The 5,548-nt window shown below is 38.0% G+C and overlaps 1 pseudogene; it reads left to right on the plus strand.

The window, feature by feature from the left end:
• Positions 1–2,069, plus strand: part of LOC107730943 (sodium-dependent dopamine transporter-like) — a 17,229-nt pseudogene extending 15,160 nt beyond the window's left edge.
• The last annotated feature ends 3,479 nt before the right edge of the window (positions 2,070–5,548 follow it).

Consider the following 5,548-nt stretch of genomic DNA (forward strand, 5'->3'; position numbering starts at 1 on the left):
GCATTAAATTGATCAAAAGTGGCAGTAAAGTTTTTTATAATTACAAAAGATTGCTATTTTAAATAAATGCTGTTCTTTTTAAACTTTCTATTCATCTGTGAATCCTAAAAATAAAATGCATCACAGTTTCCACAAAAATATTGTGCTGCACGACTGTTTTCAACATTGATAATAATCAGAAATGTTTCTCGAGCAGCAAATCAGCATATTAGAATGATTTCTGAAGATCATGTGACACTGAAGACTGGAGTAATGATGCTGAAAATACAGCTGCGCATCACAGAAATACAATACAGTTTAACAGATATTCACATAGAAAACTGCTGTTTTAGATATAAAACTAAATATATATAAAAAATTAGGTAATACTATTTCACAATATTACTGTTTTTACTGTATTTTTAATCAAATAAACAACTAAGTAATTTTTTATCACAGAAATACATTACAGTTTAACATACAGTATATTTAAATTGAAATCCATTATTTTAAATTATAATGATATTTCACATTTTTTTTACTGTATTTTTTATTAAATAAATGCAGCCTTGACGAGCAGAAGAGACTTCTTTCTAAAACATTTAAACAGTCTCTCAGACACTGAACTAGACTTCTGAGAAAGGACAGCTCAGACATCACAAGGTTCCAAAGTGTTACAGTTGTTGTTACAGTGGTTGGACAATTGTAACACTTGAAAAATGAGTTATATGAATCCATTATAACACCTGTTGCTTTTTAAATATTTGAAATTGGTTAAACACATCGGCTGATATATAGAAGATGTCTTCAATCAAAGATTTTGATGAAAAACAAATGTAATTTTAAACAGTCAGTTTCCAATTTAGTAAAACATTTTATAATTCATACCTGCTATTATAGTCCATCCTCACAGCTGCAATAACATATTTGATTTTTGTGGTATCAATTCACCAACAACATCGATACATATAATTCAGAGTTTGAATTCTTTGAAGAGCAGAAGACAAATAAGTGGCTCTGCATTTTCTTGCTGCTGACCAGCATGTGTGTGTTCAGGTGTGGATCGCTTCAGCGATGATATCCAGGAGATGATCGGACAGAGACCCGGCCTCTACTGGAGACTGTGCTGGAAGTTTGTCAGTCCGTGTTTTCTCCTGGTGCGTTCACAGTCTCTCTGTCCAACACAACACACATATCACCAATCTCCTTCAGATACCATTAACCCGTGCCTGTTTCCTCTCGCCTGCACTCAGTTCATGGTTGTTGTGAGTTTTGCGACGTTCAATCCTCCGAAGTACGGCTCGTATTATTTCCCCACGTGGGCGACGATGCTGGGCTGGTGTTTGTCCATCTCCTCCATGATCATGGTTGCCAATCTACGCCATCTACAAGTTCTGCTCGCTGCCCGGAAGCTTCTGTGACGTATTTCATATTCGTCAGTATGCAAAACAGTTTTTCAAGATGAATCAAGTCAAGTCACATTTATTTCTGCAGTGCGTTATACAATACAGATTGTTACAAAGCAGCTTCACAGTAAAAAGGAGTAAAATAACAGTGTTAATGTTGCAAAATTAATCAATTACCCCATACACAAATGTGATATATGTACATATATATGAAGACGAACACAGTTTTTGTTTTATCCAGCTGTATTTACTCAGTGCAACTTATAACATCCAAGTGAAGGATACAACACCAACATGTCAGAAGAAAATAAAAACCAGAATCACTTGTAAGAAAAAGGATTATTCCCCTCCTAAAAGTGACTTGTAAACTCAATCAGGTGCAGCTGATCACCTTCTCAATGGCACACAAAGCCATCTGACTTTCACCTGTGATCAGCTGTGCTCATTCTGATCATCTCAGCATGAAAAGAGCTTTCCTGGAGCATTTCAGTCCTTGCTAGAGCAACTGAAGCCCGGGACACACTGCACAATTATCATCGCACAGTGTGTTTGCTGCTACGACCCACGTTTACTGACCAGCCGATACAAATGTGACAAGAAACTAAAACTAAAACATGCTTACCTCAAGCTCTTATCCCTTCCTCTTCCTCAGCACACATACAAACGTCCACTGCCAAAGTGTGATTCATCAAGCTCTTCTTGTTTACCACGAGCGCATGCTGAGGACGTTCTGTTCTTCTATAGTAACGTGCGTTGTAGGCTACGAGTCACTAGGTGTCATCATCACACAGTCTGCATGCGTGTCGTACCCAAGTTTATCAGATCCATGTCACACAGTGTGATTTGCAATGATCTTATAGGATTGCTAAAATCGTGCAGTGTGTCCCAGACTTAAAGAAAACAATCAACTATGGGTGGCAAGACACTGTAAGAAAAGAACTCCACAAGACAGGAGATGGAGACAAAAACATTTCAAAGGCTTTATCAATGCCTAGAAGCACAGTGAAGTCTATTATTAAGAAGAGGAAGGTATTTGGTAAAACACAGAGCCTCCCTGGATCAGGACGTCGCTCCAAACTGATGAAAGAGCCGGAGGAAACTGGTCAGAGAGGCAACCAAGATGTCGACAGCAACTGGCGGCAGCTGCAGGAATTTATGACAAATAGTGGTCATTATGTGCATGTGACATCAATATCACAAATTCTCCACTAATGTGGCTTGTATGGGAGGGTTGCAAGAATGTGACACTGAAGACTGGAGTAATGATGCTGAAAATACAGCTGCGCATCACAGAAATACATTACAGTTTAACAGAGATTCACATAGAAAACTGCTGTTTTAGATATAAAACTAAATATATATAAAAAATTAGGTAATACTATTTCACAATATTACTGTTTTTACTGTCACTTTTGATCAAATAAATGCAGCCTTGGTGAGCAGAAGACACTTCTTTCAAAAACACTGAGAAACCACAAGACGCCAAAGTGTTACAAATGTTGTAACACGTGAAATTAGTTACATGAATCCACTATACATTCGTTTGAAGTGAATGTTTGTTGTCTTTTAAATATTAGAAATGGGTTAATTCAGTTTTGCTAAAAATAAAAGCATCATCTGTAAAAGAGGTCTTCAACTTCAAAATTCAGTTTCCAGTTCAGTTACAGGATTTATCATTCACCCCGTCCTCAGAGCTGCAGTATCAGCAACATTCATACATATGAGTTTGGAGTTAAAGGCATGAACACTTTGAACAGCAGAAGACAAATACTGGCGCATGCTGTGTGTGTTCAGGTGTGGATCGCTTCAGCGATGATATCCAGGAGATGATCGGACAGAGACCCGGCCTCTACTGGAGACTGTGCTGGAAGTTTGTCAGTCCGTGTTTTCTCCTGGTGCGTTCACAGTCTCTCTGTCCAACACAACACACATATCACCAATCTCCTTCAGATACCATTAACCCGTGCCTGTTTCCTCTCGCCTGCACTCAGTTCATGGTTGTTGTGAGTTTTGCGACGTTCAATCCTCCGAAGTACGGCTCGTATTATTTCCCCACGTGGGCGACGATGCTGGGCTGGTGTTTGTCCATCTCCTCCATGATCATGGTTGCCAATCTACGCCATCTACAAGTTCTGCTCGCTGCCCGGAAGCTTCTGTGACGTATTTCATATTCGTCAGTATGCAAAACAGTTTTTCAAGATGAATCAAGTCAAGTCACATTTATTTCTGCAGTGCGTTATACAATACAGATTGTTACAAAGCAGCTTCACAGTAAAAAGGAGTAAAATAACAGTGTTAATGTTGCAAAATTCATCAATTACCCCATACACAAATGTGATATATGTACATATATATGAAGACGAACACAGTTTTTGTTTTATCCAGCTGTATTTACTCAGTGCAACTTATAACATCCAAGTGAAGGATACAACACCAACATGTCAGAAGAAAATAAAAACCAGAATCACTTGTAAGAAAAAGGATTATTCCCCTCCTAAAAGTGACTTGTAAACTCAATCAGGTGCAGCTGATCACCTTCTCAATGGCACACAAAGCCATCTGACTTTCACCTGTGATCAGCTGTGCTCATTCTGATCATCTCAGCATGAAAAGAGCTTTCCTGGAGCATTTCAGTCCTTGCTAGAGCAACTGAAGCCCGGGACACACTGCACAATTATCATCGCACAGTGTGTTTGCTGCTACGACCCACGTTTACTGACCAGCCGATACAAATGTGACAAGAAACTAAAACTAAAACATGCTTACCTCAAGCTCTTATCCCTTCCTCTTCCTCAGCACACATACAAACGTCCACTGCCAAAGTGTGATTCATCAAGCTCTTCTTGTTTACCACGAGCGCATGCTGAGGACGTTCTGTTCTTCTATAGTAACGTGCGTTGTAGGCTACGAGTCACTAGGTGTCATCATCACACAGTCTGCATGCGTGTCGTACCCAAGTTTATCAGATCCATGTCACACAGTGTGATTTGCAATGATCTTATAGGATTGCTAAAATCGTGCAGTGTGTCCCAGACTTAAAGAAAACAATCAACTATGGGTGGCAAGACACTGTAAGAAAAGAACTCCACAAGACAGGAGATGGAGACAAAAACATTTCAAAGGCTTTATCAATGCCTAGAAGCACAGTGAAGTCTATTATTAAGAAGAGGAAGGTATTTGGTAAAACACACGCCATCAGATTGAACTGAACTTGAGCAGCGCTGTAAAGAAGAGTGGGCAAATATTGCAAAGTTAGTAGAGACAAATCCCAACAGATTAAAGGCTGTAATTAAAGCACAAGGTGCTTCAACAAAATACTCACACAAGCTGCTGATCCTTTTACCAACTCAGTGATTCTGGTTTTTATTTAAAAAAAAAATGTCTGACAACTTAGTTTAGTTCGTTTTTATCCTTCACTTGGATGTTATAAGTTGCACTGAGTAAATACAGCTGGATAAAACAAAAACTGTGTGACGTCTTCATTTCAAGCAGCAAAGCAACAAAATGTGATTTTAAAGAGGGTGATTATCTTCTACACCATCACTGCTACACCTACCAGCATATTTAATGGCCTGATATTTATATTTATCTTTATTTTTCATTATTTTTACACAAAATTGAATTAACACTGCAAAAAAAAAAACGGATTATTTCCAAGATGATAACTACATACCACTCACTAGCGATGTGATGTGGTCATGCGACAACAATGTGAAACACAGCTGTTACTATGTCTTCTGTTTAGGGGTGTGCGATATTGACAAAAAATAATATCTCAATATGTTTTGGGATTTTTCCGATAACGATAATCAGACGATATTTTGCATAGTTCAAAAATGTGTTGTAAATGTCTTTGCTCCCTTTTACAAAGTCAATAGTACATTGAGGGATATTATTAATTGAAAAAATATATTGAATTGTAATTATTGACTGATCGTACGCCTCATTGATCTGAGCTCATGCGCCTCAGTTTCTGAGTGAAAAACATGAAAAACATACAATTTGGCCAATGTTCACTCAAAAACTGAGGTGCATATGCTCAGATTAATGATAATATAGCATAATGAGAAATTTGTACGCAATTTGGTCACACTTTATTTTATTCTCACTATTAACTAACTATTAACTTTTGCCTCAATAAACTCCTAATGTGCTGCTTATTA

The sequence above is a fragment of the Sinocyclocheilus rhinocerous genome, unplaced genomic scaffold, assembly GCF_001515625.1.
Source record: "Sinocyclocheilus rhinocerous isolate Xijiao unplaced genomic scaffold, SAMN03320098_v1.1 scaffold2298, whole genome shotgun sequence".
Lineage (NCBI taxonomy): Eukaryota > Metazoa > Chordata > Actinopteri > Cypriniformes > Cyprinidae > Sinocyclocheilus > Sinocyclocheilus rhinocerous.